At 33.4% G+C, this 17,429-nt stretch overlaps 45 non-coding genes across 45 annotated transcripts; all 45 read left to right on the forward strand.

The window, feature by feature from the left end:
- Nucleotides 1–182: 182 nt before the first annotated feature.
- Nucleotides 183–255, forward strand: Trnav-cac (transfer RNA valine (anticodon CAC)). The gene has a single exon. It is a non-coding gene; the product is annotated as a tRNA-Val (tRNA).
- Nucleotides 256–481: 226 nt separating this feature from the next.
- Trnav-aac (transfer RNA valine (anticodon AAC)) lies at nt 482–554 on the forward strand. Its single transcript has one exon. It is a non-coding gene; the product is annotated as a tRNA-Val (tRNA).
- Nucleotides 555–709: 155 nt separating this feature from the next.
- Trnav-uac (transfer RNA valine (anticodon UAC)) lies at nt 710–782 on the forward strand. The gene has a single exon. It is a non-coding gene; the product is annotated as a tRNA-Val (tRNA).
- A 611-nt stretch (nt 783–1,393) lies between these two features.
- Trnav-uac (transfer RNA valine (anticodon UAC)) lies at nt 1,394–1,466 on the forward strand. Its single transcript has one exon. It is a non-coding gene; the product is annotated as a tRNA-Val (tRNA).
- A 99-nt stretch (nt 1,467–1,565) lies between these two features.
- Nucleotides 1,566–1,638, forward strand: Trnav-aac (transfer RNA valine (anticodon AAC)). Its single transcript has one exon. It is a non-coding gene; the product is annotated as a tRNA-Val (tRNA).
- A 215-nt stretch (nt 1,639–1,853) lies between these two features.
- Nucleotides 1,854–1,926, forward strand: Trnav-cac (transfer RNA valine (anticodon CAC)). The gene has a single exon. It is a non-coding gene; the product is annotated as a tRNA-Val (tRNA).
- Nucleotides 1,927–2,152: 226 nt separating this feature from the next.
- On the forward strand, nt 2,153–2,225 carry Trnav-aac (transfer RNA valine (anticodon AAC)). Its single transcript has one exon. It is a non-coding gene; the product is annotated as a tRNA-Val (tRNA).
- A 223-nt stretch (nt 2,226–2,448) lies between these two features.
- Trnav-aac (transfer RNA valine (anticodon AAC)) lies at nt 2,449–2,521 on the forward strand. Its single transcript has one exon. It is a non-coding gene; the product is annotated as a tRNA-Val (tRNA).
- Nucleotides 2,522–3,535: 1,014 nt separating this feature from the next.
- Trnav-cac (transfer RNA valine (anticodon CAC)) lies at nt 3,536–3,608 on the forward strand. The gene has a single exon. It is a non-coding gene; the product is annotated as a tRNA-Val (tRNA).
- Nucleotides 3,609–4,316: 708 nt separating this feature from the next.
- On the forward strand, nt 4,317–4,389 carry Trnav-uac (transfer RNA valine (anticodon UAC)). Its single transcript has one exon. It is a non-coding gene; the product is annotated as a tRNA-Val (tRNA).
- A 797-nt stretch (nt 4,390–5,186) lies between these two features.
- Trnav-uac (transfer RNA valine (anticodon UAC)) lies at nt 5,187–5,259 on the forward strand. Its single transcript has one exon. It is a non-coding gene; the product is annotated as a tRNA-Val (tRNA).
- A 99-nt stretch (nt 5,260–5,358) lies between these two features.
- Trnav-aac (transfer RNA valine (anticodon AAC)) lies at nt 5,359–5,431 on the forward strand. The gene has a single exon. It is a non-coding gene; the product is annotated as a tRNA-Val (tRNA).
- A 215-nt stretch (nt 5,432–5,646) lies between these two features.
- Trnav-cac (transfer RNA valine (anticodon CAC)) lies at nt 5,647–5,719 on the forward strand. Its single transcript has one exon. It is a non-coding gene; the product is annotated as a tRNA-Val (tRNA).
- A 226-nt stretch (nt 5,720–5,945) lies between these two features.
- Trnav-aac (transfer RNA valine (anticodon AAC)) lies at nt 5,946–6,018 on the forward strand. The gene has a single exon. It is a non-coding gene; the product is annotated as a tRNA-Val (tRNA).
- A 223-nt stretch (nt 6,019–6,241) lies between these two features.
- Trnav-aac (transfer RNA valine (anticodon AAC)) lies at nt 6,242–6,314 on the forward strand. The gene has a single exon. It is a non-coding gene; the product is annotated as a tRNA-Val (tRNA).
- Nucleotides 6,315–6,531: 217 nt separating this feature from the next.
- Nucleotides 6,532–6,604, forward strand: Trnav-aac (transfer RNA valine (anticodon AAC)). Its single transcript has one exon. It is a non-coding gene; the product is annotated as a tRNA-Val (tRNA).
- Nucleotides 6,605–6,971: 367 nt separating this feature from the next.
- Nucleotides 6,972–7,044, forward strand: Trnav-cac (transfer RNA valine (anticodon CAC)). Its single transcript has one exon. It is a non-coding gene; the product is annotated as a tRNA-Val (tRNA).
- A 537-nt stretch (nt 7,045–7,581) lies between these two features.
- On the forward strand, nt 7,582–7,654 carry Trnav-uac (transfer RNA valine (anticodon UAC)). The gene has a single exon. It is a non-coding gene; the product is annotated as a tRNA-Val (tRNA).
- A 97-nt stretch (nt 7,655–7,751) lies between these two features.
- Nucleotides 7,752–7,824, forward strand: Trnav-aac (transfer RNA valine (anticodon AAC)). Its single transcript has one exon. It is a non-coding gene; the product is annotated as a tRNA-Val (tRNA).
- A 414-nt stretch (nt 7,825–8,238) lies between these two features.
- Nucleotides 8,239–8,311, forward strand: Trnav-cac (transfer RNA valine (anticodon CAC)). The gene has a single exon. It is a non-coding gene; the product is annotated as a tRNA-Val (tRNA).
- Nucleotides 8,312–8,467: 156 nt separating this feature from the next.
- Nucleotides 8,468–8,540, forward strand: Trnav-cac (transfer RNA valine (anticodon CAC)). Its single transcript has one exon. It is a non-coding gene; the product is annotated as a tRNA-Val (tRNA).
- A 704-nt stretch (nt 8,541–9,244) lies between these two features.
- On the forward strand, nt 9,245–9,317 carry Trnav-uac (transfer RNA valine (anticodon UAC)). The gene has a single exon. It is a non-coding gene; the product is annotated as a tRNA-Val (tRNA).
- Nucleotides 9,318–9,415: 98 nt separating this feature from the next.
- Trnav-aac (transfer RNA valine (anticodon AAC)) lies at nt 9,416–9,488 on the forward strand. The gene has a single exon. It is a non-coding gene; the product is annotated as a tRNA-Val (tRNA).
- A 213-nt stretch (nt 9,489–9,701) lies between these two features.
- Trnav-aac (transfer RNA valine (anticodon AAC)) lies at nt 9,702–9,774 on the forward strand. The gene has a single exon. It is a non-coding gene; the product is annotated as a tRNA-Val (tRNA).
- Nucleotides 9,775–11,155: 1,381 nt separating this feature from the next.
- On the forward strand, nt 11,156–11,228 carry Trnav-uac (transfer RNA valine (anticodon UAC)). The gene has a single exon. It is a non-coding gene; the product is annotated as a tRNA-Val (tRNA).
- Nucleotides 11,229–11,323: 95 nt separating this feature from the next.
- Nucleotides 11,324–11,396, forward strand: Trnav-aac (transfer RNA valine (anticodon AAC)). The gene has a single exon. It is a non-coding gene; the product is annotated as a tRNA-Val (tRNA).
- A 217-nt stretch (nt 11,397–11,613) lies between these two features.
- Trnav-aac (transfer RNA valine (anticodon AAC)) lies at nt 11,614–11,686 on the forward strand. The gene has a single exon. It is a non-coding gene; the product is annotated as a tRNA-Val (tRNA).
- A 138-nt stretch (nt 11,687–11,824) lies between these two features.
- Nucleotides 11,825–11,897, forward strand: Trnav-cac (transfer RNA valine (anticodon CAC)). The gene has a single exon. It is a non-coding gene; the product is annotated as a tRNA-Val (tRNA).
- A 156-nt stretch (nt 11,898–12,053) lies between these two features.
- Trnav-cac (transfer RNA valine (anticodon CAC)) lies at nt 12,054–12,126 on the forward strand. The gene has a single exon. It is a non-coding gene; the product is annotated as a tRNA-Val (tRNA).
- A 537-nt stretch (nt 12,127–12,663) lies between these two features.
- Trnav-uac (transfer RNA valine (anticodon UAC)) lies at nt 12,664–12,736 on the forward strand. Its single transcript has one exon. It is a non-coding gene; the product is annotated as a tRNA-Val (tRNA).
- Nucleotides 12,737–12,834: 98 nt separating this feature from the next.
- Nucleotides 12,835–12,907, forward strand: Trnav-aac (transfer RNA valine (anticodon AAC)). The gene has a single exon. It is a non-coding gene; the product is annotated as a tRNA-Val (tRNA).
- A 214-nt stretch (nt 12,908–13,121) lies between these two features.
- Trnav-aac (transfer RNA valine (anticodon AAC)) lies at nt 13,122–13,194 on the forward strand. The gene has a single exon. It is a non-coding gene; the product is annotated as a tRNA-Val (tRNA).
- A 139-nt stretch (nt 13,195–13,333) lies between these two features.
- Trnav-cac (transfer RNA valine (anticodon CAC)) lies at nt 13,334–13,406 on the forward strand. Its single transcript has one exon. It is a non-coding gene; the product is annotated as a tRNA-Val (tRNA).
- Nucleotides 13,407–13,562: 156 nt separating this feature from the next.
- Nucleotides 13,563–13,635, forward strand: Trnav-cac (transfer RNA valine (anticodon CAC)). The gene has a single exon. It is a non-coding gene; the product is annotated as a tRNA-Val (tRNA).
- Nucleotides 13,636–14,143: 508 nt separating this feature from the next.
- Trnav-uac (transfer RNA valine (anticodon UAC)) lies at nt 14,144–14,216 on the forward strand. The gene has a single exon. It is a non-coding gene; the product is annotated as a tRNA-Val (tRNA).
- A 97-nt stretch (nt 14,217–14,313) lies between these two features.
- Trnav-aac (transfer RNA valine (anticodon AAC)) lies at nt 14,314–14,386 on the forward strand. The gene has a single exon. It is a non-coding gene; the product is annotated as a tRNA-Val (tRNA).
- A 214-nt stretch (nt 14,387–14,600) lies between these two features.
- On the forward strand, nt 14,601–14,673 carry Trnav-aac (transfer RNA valine (anticodon AAC)). The gene has a single exon. It is a non-coding gene; the product is annotated as a tRNA-Val (tRNA).
- A 139-nt stretch (nt 14,674–14,812) lies between these two features.
- Trnav-cac (transfer RNA valine (anticodon CAC)) lies at nt 14,813–14,885 on the forward strand. Its single transcript has one exon. It is a non-coding gene; the product is annotated as a tRNA-Val (tRNA).
- A 156-nt stretch (nt 14,886–15,041) lies between these two features.
- Nucleotides 15,042–15,114, forward strand: Trnav-cac (transfer RNA valine (anticodon CAC)). Its single transcript has one exon. It is a non-coding gene; the product is annotated as a tRNA-Val (tRNA).
- Nucleotides 15,115–15,651: 537 nt separating this feature from the next.
- Trnav-uac (transfer RNA valine (anticodon UAC)) lies at nt 15,652–15,724 on the forward strand. The gene has a single exon. It is a non-coding gene; the product is annotated as a tRNA-Val (tRNA).
- Nucleotides 15,725–15,821: 97 nt separating this feature from the next.
- Nucleotides 15,822–15,894, forward strand: Trnav-aac (transfer RNA valine (anticodon AAC)). Its single transcript has one exon. It is a non-coding gene; the product is annotated as a tRNA-Val (tRNA).
- A 414-nt stretch (nt 15,895–16,308) lies between these two features.
- On the forward strand, nt 16,309–16,381 carry Trnav-cac (transfer RNA valine (anticodon CAC)). Its single transcript has one exon. It is a non-coding gene; the product is annotated as a tRNA-Val (tRNA).
- Nucleotides 16,382–16,537: 156 nt separating this feature from the next.
- Nucleotides 16,538–16,610, forward strand: Trnav-cac (transfer RNA valine (anticodon CAC)). The gene has a single exon. It is a non-coding gene; the product is annotated as a tRNA-Val (tRNA).
- A 537-nt stretch (nt 16,611–17,147) lies between these two features.
- Nucleotides 17,148–17,220, forward strand: Trnav-uac (transfer RNA valine (anticodon UAC)). The gene has a single exon. It is a non-coding gene; the product is annotated as a tRNA-Val (tRNA).
- A 97-nt stretch (nt 17,221–17,317) lies between these two features.
- Trnav-aac (transfer RNA valine (anticodon AAC)) lies at nt 17,318–17,390 on the forward strand. The gene has a single exon. It is a non-coding gene; the product is annotated as a tRNA-Val (tRNA).
- Nucleotides 17,391–17,429: the final 39 nt, after the last annotated feature.

Here is a 17,429-nt window from a genome sequence, read left to right on the forward strand (position 1 = left end):
TTTTTTTTTTATTGAAAGATACATTTTTTAAATATTTTATTTGCGGATTCCGTCATTATTGATATACCTATATATTTTTAAGGCCTCCGTCCTAGCTTTTAAATTTTAGTTTGCTTTTGTGGTATTTTGTTATTTAATTTGCTTTTCAAAAATGTGTAACTCACAACGTTATTATAACAAGCGGTTTCGTGGTGTAGTGGTTATAACGTCTGCTTCACACGCAGAAGGTCCCCGGTTCGAGCTCGGGCGAAACCTGATTTTTTATCAATTCTTTTTATTGAAAAAATATCTTTTTAAAATTAATTATTAATAAAAAAACTTAATTTAATGATTCATGCATTATTGATATACATATTTCTTTCAAGAGTTGCCTTCCTAGCTTTTAAATTTGGGTTTGTTTTTGTGTTTTTTTGTTAATTAATTTGTTTAATTAAAAAGCCACAATGTGTAACCCTCACCACAGCGTTATATTGTTATATCCGGCTTCGTGGTGTAGTGATTATCACGTCTGCTTAACACGCAGAAGGTCCCCGGTTCGAGCCCGGGCGAAACCTATTTCTTCATTTTTTATTTGCGGATTCTGCCATTACTATATATTTTTAACACCTCCTTCCTAGCGTTTACATTTGAGTTTTTTGATTTTGTAGTTTTTTGTTATTCAATTTGCTTCACAAAAATTTGTAAATCACAGCGTTATTCTTATACAATCGGTTTCGTGGTGTAGTGGTTATCACGTCTGCTTTACACGCAGAAGGTCCCCGGTTCGAGCCCGGGTGGGACCTGTTTTGTTTAATTGATTTCTTTTTATTGAAAAACATATATCCTTTTAAAATTAGGTATTCAACATGTTTACCAATAATGTGCTTAGATATTCAACATGTTAGCCAATAATGTGCTTAGGTATTCAACATGTTTACCCATAATGTGCTTAGCTGGTATTCAACATGTTTACCCATAATGTGCTTAGGTATTCAACATGTTTACCAATAATGTGCTTAGGTATTCAACATGTTTACCGTAAATGTGCTTAGGTATTTAACATGTTTACCAATAATGTGCTTTGGTATTCAACATGTTTACCAATATGTGCTTAGGTATTCAACATGTTTACCAATAATGTTCTTAGGTATTCAACATGTTACCAGTAATGTGCTTAGGTATTCAACATGTTACCAATAATGTGCTTTTGTATTCAACATGTTACCAATAATGTGCTTAGGCATTCAACATGTTACCACTTATGTATTCAACATGTTTACCAATAATGTGCTTAAGTATTCAACATGTTTTATCACTTTTACACATGTTTATTTAGCTTTGTGCTTATTACCATATTTATTCGTAATTTAAATGGATTAAAAAACTGTATGTAAACTACGTTGGTGCTGTACGTGGTTTCGTAGTGTAGTGGTTATCACGTCTGCTTTACACGCAGAAGGTCCCCGGTTCTAGCCCGGATGGAACCTGTTTTTTGATTAATTAGTTTTTTTTTTATTGAAAGATACATTTTTTAAATTATTATTTAAAAACTTAATTTACTGATTCAGCGTTATGTTATTTTAAGGGGCTTCGTAGTGTATTGGTTATCACGTCTGCTTAACACGCAGAAGGTCCCCGGTTCGAGCCCGGGCGAAACCTATTTTTTTAACATTATGGTGAAAAGTACTGTATACGCAATATAATATACCGTATAGTATATCTTATTTTTATTACTTTTTTAATATACTTATTTTGTGTAATCGGTAATTATCACTTTTACACCTGTTTTTTTGGGATTTTGTGCTTATTACCATATTTATTTGTAATTTAAACAGATTAAAAAACTTTGTGTAAAGTACGTTGTTCCTGTACGAGGTTTCGTAGTGTAGTGGTTATCACGTCTGCTTCACACGCAGAAGGTCCCCGGTTCGAGCCCGAGCGAAACCTGATTTTTTATCAATTCTTTTTATTGAAAAAATATCTTTTTAAAATTAATTATTAATAAAAAAACTTAATTTAATGATTCATGCATTATTGATATACATATTTCTTTCAAGAGTTGCCTTCCTAGCTTTTAAATTTTGGTTTGTTTTTGTGTTATTTTGTTAATTAATTTTTTTAATTAAAAAGCCACAATGTATAACCCTCACCACAGCGTTATATTGTTATATCCGGCTTCGTGGTGTAGTGGTTATCACGTCTGCTTAACACGCAGAAGGTCCCCGGTTCGAGCCCGGGCGAAACCTATTTTTTTCTTAATTTTTTTTTTATTGAAAAATATCTTTTAAAATTATTAATTAAAAACTTAATTTACTGATTCATCCATTTATCGATATACATATTTCTTTTAAGATTTTGCCGTCCTAACTTTTAAATTTTGGTTTATTTTTGTGCTTTTTTATTAATTAATTTGATCAATTAAGTAGCAACAATGTGTAATCCACACCACAGCGTTACGTTGTTATATGTGGCTTCGTGGTGTAGTGGTTATCACGTCTGCTTAACACGCAGAAGGTCCCCGGTTCGAGCCCGGGCGAAACCTATATTTTTTTTTACATTATGGTAAAAAGTACTGTATTCGTAATATGATAAAGAGTTTATCTCGTTTTATTTTGTTTTTACTACTTTTTTGTGGAATCATTTACATGTTTATTTAGCTTTGTGCTTATTACCATATTTGTTTATAATTTACAATTACGCTATAGGAAATACAAACAACAAGAGGACAAACGTCCAATACATGTACTAATCATTTTCATTTGCAGATAAAAGAAGATAAATTAATTGGATCTGTACTGTGATAAAATGAAATATTTATAACTGGACTTGAATTTATTTAAGTTATTAGAATTTAGTAAGGATTGACTTAAAGTATACCATATTAGAGGACCATGGTATTTTATAGAAATTTAAAAAAAAATCTAAAGTACTGAAGTTGCGAATTTGACATATTTTTTGTAATTGAAAAATATACATACAGTATATCTTTTTAAAATTATTAATTGAAATATTTTATTTGCGGATTCCGTCATTATTGATATACCTATATATTTTTAAGGCCTCCGTCCTAGCTTTTAAATTTTAGTTTGCTTTTGTGGTATTTTGTTATTTAATTTGATTTTAACCTGATTTTTTATCAATTCTTTTTATTGAAAAAATATCTTTTTAAAATTAATTATTAATAAAAAAACTTAATTTAATGATTCATGCATTATTGATATACATATTTCTTTCAAGAGTTGCCTTCCTAGCTTTTAAATTTGGGTTTGTTTTTGTGTTTTTTTGTTAATTAATTTGTTTAATTAAAAAGCCACAATGTGTAACCCTCACCACAGCGTTATATTGTTATATCCGGCTTCGTGGTGTAGTGGTTATCCCCGGTTCGAGCCCGGGCGAAACCTATTTCTTCATTTTTTATTTGCGGATTCTGCCATTACTATATATTTTTAACACCTCCTTCCTAGCTTTTACATTTGAGTTTTTTGATTTTGTGGTTTTTTGTTATTCAATTTGCTTCACAAAAATTTGTAAATCACAGCGTTATTCTTATACAATCGGTTTCGTGGTGTAGTGGTTATCACGTCTGCTTCACACGCAGAAGGTCCCCGGTTCGAGCCCGGGCGGAACCTGTTTTGTTTAATTGATTTCTTTTTATTGAAAAACATATATCCTTTTAAAATTAGGTTTTCAACATGTTTACCAATAATGTGCTTAGATATTCAACATGTTAACCAATAATGTGCTTAGGTATTCAACATGTTTACCCATAATGTGCTTAGCTGGTATTCAACATGTTTACCCATAATGTGCTTAGGTATTCAACATGTTTACCAATAATGTGCTTAGGTATTCAACATGTTTACCGTAAATGTGCTTAGGTATTTAACATGTTTACCAATAATGTGCTTTGGTATTCAACATGTTTACCAATATGTGCTTAGGTATTCAACATGTTTACCAATAATGTTCTTAGGTATTCAACATGTTACCAGTAATGTGCTTAGGTATTCAACATGTTACCAATAATGTGCTTAGGTATTCAACATGTTTACCGTAAATGTGCTTAGGTATTTAACATGTTTACCAATAATGTGCTTTGGTATTCAACATGTTTACCAATAATGTGCTTAGGCATTCAACATGTTACCACTTATGTATTCAACATGTTTACCAATAATGTGCTTAGGTATTCAACATGTTTACCAATAATGTGCTTAAGTATTCAACATGTTTTATCACTTTTACACATTTTTATTTAGCTTTGTGCTTATTACCATATTTATTCGTAATTTAAATGGATTAAAAAACTGTATGTAAACTACGTTGGTGCTGTACGTGGTTTCGTAGTGTAGTGGTTATCACGTCTGCTTTACACGCAGAAGGTCCCCGGTTCTAGCCCGGATGGAACCTGTTTTTTGATTAATTAGTTTTTTTTTTATTGAAAGATACATTTTTTAAATATTTTATTTGCGGATTCCGTCATTATTGATATACCTATATATTTTTAAGGCCTCCGTCCTAGCTTTTAAATTTTAGTTTGCTTTTGTGGTATTTTGTTATTTAATTTGCTTTTCAAAAATGTGTAACTCACAACGTTATTATAATAATTGATTTCTTTTTATTGAAAAACATATATCCTTTTAAAATTAGGTATTCAACATGTTTACCAATAATGTGCTTAGATATTCAACATGTTAGCCAATAATGTGCTTAGGTATTCAACATGTTTACCCATAATGTGCTTAGCTGGTATTCAACATGTTTACCCATAATGTGCTTAGGTATTCAACATGTTTACCAATAATGTGCTTAGGTATTCAACATGTTTACCGTAAATGTGCTTAGGTATTTAACATGTTTACCAATAATGTGCTTTGGTATTCAACATGTTTACCAATATGTGCTTAGGTATTCAACATGTTTACCAATAATGTTCTTAGGTATTCAACATGTTACCAGTAATGTGCTTAGGTATTCAACATGTTACCAATAATGTGCTTTTGTATTCAACATGTTACCAATAATGTGCTTAGGCATTCAACATGTTACCACTTATGTATTCAACATGTTTACCAATAATGTGCTTAAGTATTCAACATGTTTTATCACTTTTACACATGTTTATTTAGCTTTGTGCTTATTACCATATTTATTCGTAATTTAAATGGATTAAAAAACTGTATGTAAACTACGTTGGTGCTGTACGTGGTTTCGTAGTGTAGTGGTTATCACGTCTGCTTTACACGCAGAAGGTCCCCGGTTCTAGCCCGGATGGAACCTGTTTTTTGATTAATTAGTTTTTTTTTTATTGAAAGATACATTTTTTAAATTATTATTTAAAAACTTAATTTACTGATTCAGCGTTATGTTATTTTAAGGGGCTTCGTAGTGTATTGGTTATCACGTCTGCTTAACACGCAGAAGGTCCCCGGTTCGAGCCCGGGCGAAACCTATTTTTTTAACATTATGGTGAAAAGTACTGTATACGCAATATAATATACCGTATAGTATATCTTATTTTTATTACTTTTTTAATATACTTATTTTGTGTAATCGGTAATTATCACTTTTACACCTGTTTTTTTGGGATTTTGTGCTTATTACCATATTTATTTGTAATTTAAACAGATTAAAAAACTTTGTGTAAAGTACGTTGTTCCTGTACGAGGTTTCGTAGTGTAGTGGTTATCACGTCTGCTTCACACGCAGAAGGTCCCCGGTTCGAGCCCGAGCGAAACCTGATTTTTTATCAATTCTTTTTATTGAAAAAATATCTTTTTAAAATTAATTATTAATAAAAAAACTTAATTTAATGATTCATGCATTATTGATATACATATTTCTTTCAAGAGTTGCCTTCCTAGCTTTTAAATTTTGGTTTGTTTTTGTGTTATTTTGTTAATTAATTTTTTTAATTAAAAAGCCACAATGTATAACTCTCACCACAGCGTTATATTGTTATATCCGGCTTCGTGGTGTAGTGGTTATCACGTCTGCTTAACACGCAGAAGGTCCCCGGTTCGAGCCCGGGCGAAACCTATTTTTTTCTTAATTTTTTTTTTATTGAAAAATATCTTTTAAAATTATTAATTAAAAACTTAATTTACTGATTCATCCATTTATCGATATACATATTTCTTTTAAGATTTTGCCGTCCTAAATTTTAAATTTTGGTTTATTTTCGTGCTTTTTTATTAATTAATTTGATCAATTAAGTAGCAACAATGTGTAATCCACACCACAGCGTTACGTTGTTATATGTGGCTTCGTGGTGTAGTGGTTATCACGTCTGCTTAACACGCAGAAGGTCCCCGGTTCGAGCCCGGGCGAAACCTATTTTTTTAACATTATGGTGAAAAGTACTGTATCGCAATATAATATACCGTACAGTATATCTTATTTTTATTACTTTTTTAATATACTTATTTTGTGTAATCGGTAATTATCACTTTTACACCTGTTTTTTGGGGTTTTGTGCTTATTACCATATTTATTTGTAATTTAAACAGATTAAAAAACTGTGTGTAACGCACATTGTTGGTTGGTGCAAGTGGTTTCGTAGTGTAGTGGTTATCACGCCTGCTTAACACGTAGAAGGTCCCTGGTTCGAGCCCGGGCGAAACCTATTTCTTCATTATTTATTTGCGGATTATATGTTTTTAACACCTCCTTCCAAGCTTTTACATGTTAGTTTGTTTTTGTCGTTTTTTGTTATTCAATTCGCTTCGCAAAAATGTGTAAATGACAGCATTATACTTACAAGCGATTTCGTAGTGTAGTGGTTATCACGTCTGCTTCACACGCGGAAGGTCCCCGATTCAAGCCCGGGCGAAACCTATTTCTTCATTTTTTATTTGTGGATTCTGCCATTATTATATGTTTTTAACACCTCCTTCCTAGCTTTTACATTTGAGTTTTTTGATTTTGTGGGTTTTTGTTATTCAATTTGCTTCACAAAAATGTGTAAATCACAGCGTTATTCTTATACAATCGGTTGCGTGGTGTAGTGGTTATCACGTCTGCTTCACACGCAGAAGGTCCCCGGTTCGAGCCCGGGTGGAACCTGTTTTGTTTAATTGATTTCTTTTTATTGAAAAACATATATCCTTTTAAAATTAGGTATTCAACATGTTTATCAATAATGTGCTTAGATATTCAACATGTTAACCAATAATGTGCTTAGGTATTCAACATGTTTACCCATAATGTGCTTAGCCGGTTTTCAACATGTTTACCCATAATGTGCTCAGGTATTCAACATGTTTACCAATAATGTGCTTAGGTATTCAACATGTTTACCGTAAATGTGCTTAGGTATTCAACATGTTTACCAATAATATGCTTTGGTATTCAACATGTTTACCAATATGTGCTTAGGTTTTCAACATGTTTACAAATAATGTGCTTAAGTATTTAACATGTTACCAGTAATGTGCTTAGGTATTCAACATGTTACCAATAATGTGCTTTTGTATTCAACATGTTACCAATAATGTGCTTAGGCATTCAACATGTTACCACTAGCTTTGTGCTTATTACCATATTTATTCGTAATTTAAATGGATTAAAAAACTTTATGTAAACTACGTTGTTGCTGTACGTGGTTTCGTAGTGTAGTGGTTATCACGTCTGCTTTACACGCAGAAGGTCCCCGGTTCGAGCCCGGGCGGAACCTGTTTTTTGATTAATTGGTTTTTTTTATTGAAATATACATTTTTAAAATTATTATTTATACACTTAATTTACTGATTCAGCGTTATGTTATTTAAAGAGGCTTCGTAGTGTAGTGGTTATCACGTCAGCTTAACACGCAGAAGGTCCCCGGTTCGAGCCCAGGCGAAACCTATTTTTTTAACATTATGGTGAAAAGTACTGTATACGCAATATAATATACCGTACAGTATATCTTATTTTTATTACTTTTTTAATATACTTATTTTGTGTAATCGGTAATTATCACTTTTACACCTGTTTTTTTGGGCTTGGTGCTTATTACTATATTTTATTTGTAATTTAAACAGATTAAAAAACTTTGTGTAACGCACATTGTTGGTGCCAGTGGTTTCGTAGTGTAGTGGTTATCACGCAGAAGGTCCCCGGTTCGAGCCCGGGCGAAACCTATTTCTTCATTATTTATTTGCGGATTATATGTTTTTAACACCTCCTTCCAAGCTTTTACATTTTAGTTTGTTTTTTTCGTTTTTTGTTATTCAATTCGCTTTGCAAAAATTTGTGAATCACAGCATTATACTTACAAGCGGTTTCGTAGTGTAGTGGTTATCACGTCTGCTTCACACGTGGAAGGTCCCCGATTCGAGCCCGGGCGAAACCTATTTCTTCATTTTTTATTTGCGGATTCTGCCATTATTATATGTTTTTAACACCTCCTTCCTAGCTTTAACATTTGACTTTTTTGATTTTGTGGTTTTTTTGTTATTCAATTTGCTTCACAAAAATCTGTAAATCACAGCGTTATTCTTATACAATCGGTTTCGTGGTGTAGTGGTTATCACGTCTGCTTCACACGCAGAAGGTCCCCGGTTCGAGCCCGGGTGGAACCTGTTTTGTTTAATTGATTTCTTTTTATTGAAAAACATATATCCTTTTAAAATTAGGTATTCAACATGTTTACCAATAATGTGCTTAGATATTCAACATGTTAACCAATAATGTGCTTAGGTATTCAACATGTTTACCCATAATGTGCTTAGCCGGTTTTCAACATGTTTACCCATAATGTGCTCAGGTATTCAACATGTTTACCAATAATGTGCTTAGGTTTTCAACATGTTTACCGTAAATGTGCTTAGGTATTCAACATGTTTACCAATAATGTGCTTTGGTATTCAACATGTTTACCAATATGTGCTTAGCTTTTCAACATGTTTACCAATAATGTGCTTAGGTATTTAACATGTTACCAGTAATGTGCTTAGGTATTCAACATGTTACCAATAATGTGCTTTTGTATTCAACATGTTACCAATAATGTGCTTAGGCATTCAACATGTTACCAGTAATGTGCTTAGGTATTCAACATGTTACCAATAATGTGCTTTTGTATTCAACATGTTACCAATAATGTGCTTAGGCATTCAACATGTTACCACTTATGTATTCAACATGTTTAACAATAATGTGCTTAAGTATTCAACATGTTTTATCACTTTTACACATGTTTATTTAGCTTTGTGCTTATTAACATATTTATTCGTAATTTAAATGGATTAAAAAACTGTATGTAAACTACGTTGGTGCTGTACGTGGTTTCGTAGTGTAGTGGTTATCACGTCTGCTTTACACGCAGAAGGTTCCCGGTTCGAGCCCGGGTGGAACCTGTTTTTTGATTAATTAGTTTTTTTTTATTGAAAGATACATTTTTAAAATTATTATTTAAAAACTTAATTTACTGATTCAGCGTTATGTTATTTTAAGGGGCTTCGTAGTGTATTGGTTATCACGTCTGCTTAACACGCAGAAGGTCCCCGGTTCGAGCCCGGGCGAAACCTATTTTTTAACATTATGGGGAAAGTACTGTATACGCAATATAATATATACCGTACAGTATACCTTATTTTTATTACTTTTTTAATATACTTATTTTGTGTAATCGGTAATTATCACTTTTACAACTGTCTTTTTGGCTTTGTGCTTATTACCATATTTATTTGTAATTTATACAGATTAAAAAACTTTGTGTAACGCACATTGTTGGTGCAAGTGGTTTCGTGGTGTAGTGGTTATCACGTCTGCTTAACACGCAGAAGGTCCCCGGTTCGAGCCCGGGCGAAACCTATTTCTCATTATTTATTTGCGGATTATATGTTTTTAACACCTCCTTCCAAGCTTTTACATTTTAGTTTGTTTTTGTCGTTTTTTGTTATTCAATTGGCTTCGCAAAAATGTGTAAATCACAGCATTATACTTACAAGCGGTTTCGTAGTGTATAGTGGTTATCACGTCAAAGAACTTATAACACAAGAATCTCCTGTTCTTCAATTTGCATTCAAAACACAGTATCGGAAGTACAGGGTTAAAAGGTCAAACTGGGCGACGCCATTTCACAGCATGGAGCAGCGTCTTCTCCAAACTAGGAAGTCAATTACTCTACCCCCCCCCCTCCCCCTAGAGTATTAGCAGATCCCCTGTATGATTTTGACTTTCTAATTTGATGCGGGCGCCCTACTCTTCAGTCAATTACTCTATCCCCCCTAGAGCATTAGCAGATCCCCTCTATGATTTTGACTTTCTAATTTGATGCGGGCGCCCTACTCCATGGCTCACAATGGCGCCACCCATAGCTCTATTCTATCCCACAATGCCTTTCGAAATTGTTACGCGCTTCGGACGAACAGGAGATTCTTGTGTTATAAGTTCTTTGATCACGTCTGCTTCACACGCGGAAGGTCCCCCCGATTCGAGCCCGGGCGAAACCTATTTCTTCATTTTTTATTTGCGGATTCTGCCATTATTATATGTTTTTAACACCTCCTTCCTAGCTTTTACATTTGAGTTGGTATTTAAAATTAGGTATTCAACATGTTTACCAATAATGTGCTTAGATATTCAACATGTTAACCAATAATGTGCTTAGGTATTCAACATGTTTACCAATAATGTGCTTAGCCGGTATTCAACATGTTTACCGTAAATGTGCTTAGGTATTCAACATGTTTACCAATAATGTGCTTAGGTATTCAACATGTTTACCAATAATGTGCTTAGATATTCAACATGTTAACCAATAATGTGCTTAGGTATTCAACATGTTTACCCATAATGTGCTTAGCCGGTATTCAACATGTTTACCCATAATGTGCTCAGGTATTCAACATGTTTACCAATAATGTGCTTAGGTATTCAACATGTTTACCGTAAATGTGCTTAGGTATTCAACATGTTTACCAATAATGTGCTTTGGTATTCAACATGTTTACCAATATGTGCTTAGGTATTCAACATGTTTACCAATAATGTGATTAGGTATTTAACATGTTACCAGTAATGTGCTTAGGTATTCAACATGTTACCAATAATGTGCTTTTGTATTCAACATGTTACCAATAATGTGCTTAGGCATTCAACATGTTACCACTAGCTTTGTCCTTATTACCATATTTATTCGTAATTTAAATGGATTAAAAAACTTTATGTAAACTACATTGTTGCTGTACGTGGTTTCGTAGTGTAGTGGTTATCACGTCTGCTTTACACGCAGAAGGTCCCCGGTTCGAGCCCGGGCGGAACCTGTTTTTTTGATTAATTGTTTTTTTTTTTATTGAAAGATACATTTTTAAAATTATTATTTATTTATTTACTGATTCAGGGTTATGTTATTTAAAGAGGCTTCGTAGTGTAGTGGTTATCACGTCTGCTTAACACGCAGAAGGTCCCCGGTTCGAGCCCGGGCGAAACCTATTTTTTTAACATTATGGTGAAAAGTACTGTATACTCAATATAATATACTGTACAGTATATCTTATTTTTATTACTTTTTTAATATACTTATTTTGTGTAATCGGTAATTATCACTTTTACACCTGTTTTTTTTTGGGCTTTGTGCTTATTACTATATTTTATTTGTAATTTAAACAGATTAAAAAACTTTGTGTAACGCACATTGTGGGTGCAAGTGGTTTCGTTGTGTAGTGGTTATCACGTCTGCTTAACACGCAGAAGGTCCCCGGTTCGAGCCCGGGCGAAACCTATTTCTTCATTATTTATTTGCGGATTATATGTTTTTAACACCTCCTTCCAAGCTTTTACATTTTAGTTTGTTTTTGTCGTTTTTTGTTATTCAATTCGCTTCGGAAAAATTTGTAAATCACAGCATTATCTTACAAGCGGTTTCGTAGTGTAGTGGTTATCACGTCTGCTTCACACGCGGAACGTCCCCGATTCGAGCCCGGGCGAAACCTATTTCTTCATTTTTTATTTGCGGATTCTGCCATTATTATATGTTTTTAACACCTCCTTCCTAGCTTTTACATTTGAATTTTTTGATTTTGTGGTTTTTTTGTTATTCAATTTGCTTCACAAAAATTTGTCAATCACAGCGTTATTCTTATACAATCGGTTTCGTGGTGTAGTGGTTATCACGTCTGCTTCACATGCAGAAGGTCCCCGGTTCGAGCCCGGGTGGAACCTGTTTTGTTTAATTGATTTCTTTTTATTGAAAAACATATATCCTTTTAAAATTTGGTATTCAACATGTTTACCAATAATGTGCTTAGATATTCAACATGTTAACCAATAATGTGCTTAGGTATTCAACATGTTTACCCATAATGTGCTTAGCCGGTTTTCAACATGTTTACCCATAATGTGCTCAGGTATTCAACATGTTTACCAATAATGTGCTTAGGTATTCAACATGTTTACCGTAAATGTGCTTAGGTATTCAACATGTTTACCAATAATGTGATTTGGTATTCAACATGTTTACCAATATGTGCTTAGGTTTTTAACATGTTTACCAATAATGTGCTTAGGTATTTAACATGTTACCAGTAATGTGCTTAGGTATTCAACATGTTACCAATAATGTGCTTTTGTATTCAACATGTTACCAATAATGTGCTTAGGCATTCAACATGTTACCACTAGCTTTGTGCTTATTACCATATTTATTCGTAATTTAAATGGATTAAAAAACTTTATGTAAACTACGTTGTTGCTGTACGTGGTTTCGCAGTGTAGTGGTTATCACGTCTGCTTTACACGCAGAAGGTCCCCGGTTCGAGCCCGGGCGGAACCTGTTTTTTGATTAATTGTTTTTTTTTTATTGAAAGATACATTTTTAAAATTATTATTTAAACACTTAATTTACTGATTCAGCGTTATGTTATTTAAAGAGGCTTCGTAGTGTAATGGTTATCACGTCTGCTTAACACGCAGAAGGTCCCCGGTTCGAGCCCGGGCGAAACCTATTTTTTTAACATTATGGTGAAAAGTACTGTATACTCAATATAATATACCGTACAGTATATCTTATTTTTATTACTTTTTTAATATACTTATTTTGTGTAATCGGTAATTATCACTTTTACACCTGTTTTTTTGGGCTTTGTGCTTATTACTATATTTATTTGTAATTTAAACAGATTAAAAAACTTTGTGTAACGCACATTGTTGGTGCAAGTGGTTTCGTAGTGTAGTGGTTATCACGTCTGCTTAACACGCAGAAGGTCCCCGGTTCGAGCCCGGGCGAAACCTATTTCTTCATTATTTATTTGAGGATTATATGTTTTTAACACCTCCTTCCAAGCTTTTACATTTTAGTTTGTTTTTGTCGTTTTTTGTTATTCAATTCGCTTTGCAAAAATTTGTAAATCACAGCGTTATACTTACAAGCGGTTTCGTAGTGTAGTGGTTATCACGTCTGCTTCACACGCGGAAGGTCCCCGATTCGAGCCCGGGCGAAACCTATTTCTTCATTTTTTATTTGCGGATTCTGCCATTATTATATGTTTTTAACACCTCCTTCCTAGCTTTTACATTTGAATTTTTTGATTTTGTGGTTTTTTTGTTATTCAATTTGCTTCACAAAAATTTGTCAATCACAGCGTTATTCTTATACAATCGGTTTCGTGGTGTAGTGGTTATCACGTCTGCTTCACACGCAGAAGGTCCCCGGTTCGAGCCCGGGTGGAACCTGTTTTGTTTAATTGATTTCTTTTTATTGAAAAACATAATATATCCTTTTAAAATTAGGTATTCAACATGTTTACCAATAATGTGCTTAGATATTCAACATGTTTACCAATAATGTGCTTAGCCGGTTTTCAACATGTTTACCCATAATGTGCTCAGGTATTCAACATGTTTACCAATAATGTGCTTAGGTATTCAACATGTTTACCGTAAATGTGCTTAGGTATTCAACATGTTTACCAATAATGTGATTTGGTATTCAACATGTTTACCAATATGTGCTTAGGTTTTTAACATGTTTACCAATAATGTGCTTAGGTATTTAACATGTTACCAGTAATGTGCTTAGGTATTCAACATGTTACCAATAATGTGCTTTTGTATTCAACATGTTACCAATAATGTGCTTAGGCATTCAACATGTTACCACTAGCTTTGTGCTTATTACCATATTTATTCGTAATTTAAATCGATTAAAAAACTTTATGTAAACTACGTTATTGCTGTACGTGGTTTCGTAGTGTAGTGGTTATCACGTCTGCTTTACACGCAGAAGGTCCCCGGTTCGAGCCCGGGCGGAACCTGTTTCTTGATTAATTGTTTTTTTTTATTGAAAGGTACATTTTTAACATTATTATTTAAACACTTAATTTACTGATTCAGCGTTATGTTATTTAAAGAGGCTTCGTAGTGTAGTGGTTATCACGTCTGCTTAACACGCAGAAGGTCCCCGGTTCGAGCCCGGGCGAAACCTATTTTTTTAACATTATGGTGAAAAGTACTGTATACTCAATATAATATACCGTACAGTATATCTTATTTTTATTACTTTTTTAATATACTTATTTTGTGTAATCGGTAATTATCACTTTTACACCTGTTTTTTTGGGCTTTGTGCTTATTACTATATTTATTTGTAATTTAAACAGATTAAAAAATGTTGTGTAACGCACATTGTTGGTGCAAGTGGTTTCGTAGTGTAGTGGTTATCACGTCTGCTTAACACGCAGAAGGTCCCCGGTTCGAGCCCGGGCGAAACCTATTTCTTCATTATTTATTTGCGGATTATATGTTTTTAACACCTCCTTCCAAGCTTTAACATTTTAGTTTGTTTTTGTCGTTTTTTGTTATTCAATTCGCTTCGGAAAAATTTGTAAATCACAGCATTATACTTAGAAGCGGTTTCGTAGTGTAGTGGTTATCACCTCTGCTTCACACGCGGAAGGTCCCCGATTCGAGCCCGGGCGAAACCTATTTCTTCATTTTTTATTTGCGGATTCTTCCATTATTATATGTTTTTAACACCTCCTTCCTAGCTTTTACGTTTGAGTTTTTTGATTTTGTGGTTTTTTTGTTATTCAATTTGCTTCACAAAAATTTGTAAATCACAGCGTTATTCTTATACAATCGGTTTCGTGGTGTAGTGGTTATCACGTCTGCTTCACACGCAGAAGGTCCCCGGTTGGAGCCCGGGTGGAACCTGTTTTGTTTAATTGATTTCTTTTTATTGAAAAACATATATCCTTTTAAAATTAGGTATTCAACATGTTTATCAATAATGTGCTTAGATATTCAACATGTTAACCAATAATGTGCTTAGGTATTCAACATGTTTACCCATAATGTGCTTAGCCGGTTTTCAACATGTTTACCCATAATGTGCTCAGGTATTCAACATGTTTACCAATAATGTGCTTAGGTATTCAACATGTTTACCGTAAATGTGCTTAGGTATTCAACATGTTTACCAATAATATGCTTTGGTATTCAACATGTTTACCAATATGTGCTTAGGTTTTCAACATGTTTACAAATAATGTGCTTAAGTATTTAACATGTTACCAGTAATGTGCTTAGGTATTCAACATGTTACCAATAATGTGCTTTTGTATTCAACATGTTACCAATAATGTGCTTAGGCATTCAACATGTTACCACTAGCTTTGTGCTTATTACCATATTTATTCGTAATTTAAATGGATTAAAAAACTTTATGTAAACTACGTTGTTGCTGTACGTGGTTTCGTAGTGTAGTGGTTATCACGTCTGCTTTACACGCAGAAGGTCCCCGGTTCGAGCCCGGGCGGAACCTGTTTTTTGATTAATTGGTTGTTTTTATTGAAATATACATTTTTAAAATTATTATTTATACACTTAATTTACTGATTCAGCGTTATGTTATTTAAAGAGGCTTCGTAGTGTAGTGGTTATCACGTCAGCTTAACACGCAGAAGGTCCCCGGTTCGAGCCCAGGCGAAACCTATTTTTTTAACATTATGGTGAAAAGTACTGTATACGCAATATAATATACCGTACAGTATATCTTATTTTTATTACTTTTTTAATATACTTATTTTGTGTAATCGGTAATTATCACTTTTACACCTGTTTTTTTGGGCTTGGTGCTTATTACTATATTTTATTTGTAATTTAAACAGATTAAAAAACTTTGTGTAACGCACATTGTTGGTGCCAGTGGTTTCGTAGTGTAGTGGTTATCACGCAGAAGGTCCCCGGTTCGAGCCCGGGCGAAACCTATTTCTTCATTATTTATTTGCGGATTATATGTTTTTAACACCTCCTTCCAAGCTTTTACATTTTAGTTTGTTTTTTTCGTTTTTTGTTATTCAATTCGCTTTGCAAAAATTTGTGAATCACAGCATTATACTTACAAGCGGTTTCGTAGTGTAGTGGTTATCACGTCTGCTTCACACGTGGAAGGTCCCCGATTCGAGCCCGGGCGAAACCTATTTCTTCATTTTTTATTTGCGGATTCTGCCATTATTATATGTTTTTAACACCTCCTTCCTAGCTTTAACATTTGACTTTTTTGATTTTGTGGTTTTTTTGTTATTCAATTTGCTTCACAAAAATCTGTAAATCACAGCGTTATTCTTATACAATCGGTTTCGTGGTGTAGTGGTTATCACGTCTGCTTCACACGCAGAAGGTCCCCGGTTCGAGCCCGGGTGGAACCTGTTTTGTTTAATTGATTTCTTTTTATTGAAAAACATATATCCTTTTAAAATTAGGTATTCAACATGTTTACCAATAATGTGCTTAGATATTCAACATGTTAACCAATAATGTGCTTAGGTATTCAACATGTTTACCCATAATGTGCTTAGCCGGTTTTCAACATGTTTACCCATAATGTGCTCAGGTATTCAACATGTTTACCAATAATGTGCTTAGGTTTTCAACATGTTTACCGTAAATGTGCTTAGGTATTCAACATGTTTACCAATAATATGCTTTGGTATTCAACATGTTTACCAATATGTGCTTATGTTTTCAACATGTATACAAATAATGTGCTTAAGTATTTAACATGTTACCAGTAATGTGCTTAGGTATTCAACATGTTACCAATAATGTGCTTTTGTATTCAACATGTTACCAATAATGTGCTTAGGCATTCAACATGTTACCACTAGCTTTGTGCTTATTACCATATTTATTCGTAATTTAAATGGATTAAAAAACTTTATGTAAACTACGTTGTTGCTGTACGTGGTTTCGTAGTGTAGTGGTTATCACGTCTGCTTTACACGCAGAAGGTCCCCGGTTCGAGCCCGGGCGGAACCTGTTTTTTGATTAATTGGTTTTTTTTATTGAAATATACATTTTTAAAATTATTATTTATACACTTAATTTACTGATTCAGCGTTATGTTATTTAAAGAGGCTTCGTAGTGTAGTGGTTATCACGTCAGCTTAACACGCAGAAGGTCCCCGGTTCGAGCCCAGGCGAAACCTATTTTTTTAACATTATGGTGAAAAGTACTGTATACGCAA

This window comes from Antedon mediterranea, chromosome 10, assembly GCF_964355755.1.
Source record: "Antedon mediterranea chromosome 10, ecAntMedi1.1, whole genome shotgun sequence".
Lineage (NCBI taxonomy): Eukaryota > Metazoa > Echinodermata > Crinoidea > Comatulida > Antedonidae > Antedon > Antedon mediterranea.